The sequence below is a fragment of the Pteropus alecto genome, unplaced genomic scaffold (genome assembly GCF_000325575.1).
Source record: "Pteropus alecto unplaced genomic scaffold, ASM32557v1 scaffold14, whole genome shotgun sequence".
In the NCBI taxonomy this organism is placed as follows: domain Eukaryota; kingdom Metazoa; phylum Chordata; class Mammalia; order Chiroptera; family Pteropodidae; genus Pteropus; species Pteropus alecto.
In genome coordinates this window covers 570,533-571,273 of record NW_006436810.1, presented here as the reverse complement: position 1 = coordinate 571,273, position 741 = coordinate 570,533, and positions in this window count along the sequence as shown.

The following is a 741-nucleotide window of genomic DNA, read 5'->3' as shown; positions in this document are numbered from 1 at the left end:
ATGTTGAATATATATAAAACTTGATTTCAAATATTAGGTTCGCCCTGACATACATTCACATCCTCACTCACATGCACACACACACCTCTACCTCACAGGTTATTTTCTGTGTAATTAATAAAAAGATAGCCTAAGTTTCAATTACATTGTTTTTTTTTTTTTCCTACAAACTGGTAAATTTGAAGGATCCTTTATGATATCAATGCCATTATTGGAAATCTTAAATAAGAGTAAGAAGTTTTATAGATACCTGAAAAATATTTTTATCTCAGAATATTATTAATAAATTTTTAAATAAAAAATATTCACAAGGCTAAGAAAATACTTTGAAGGAGACTACATTTAGCAACCATATTTATTCCTTGACACAAGAGCCAGTACCATTATTTTATAACCTATAAAAATTATTTTATGTAAAAACTAACATAAAATTGTAAATAACTCAATCTCTTATTTATTTGAACCATATAAATAACTATATAACACTAATAACTTTTGCATGATAATTGTGTAGTTTATCCAAAATGTTTTCCATTTTCCATTTCTAATATTCTAATATTCTATTTTGTACATATTCTAGTACATAGACATACACACTGTAGATATCCTTCTCCTTTCATCCTCATTACCTTAATTATTACCATCACTCTTGCCATCACCTCTACCTAGCCTCAAAATTAAGTTTACAGAAAAGACAAATCAAAATGTGATTTACCAAGGATATAATCTTGCTCACTCATA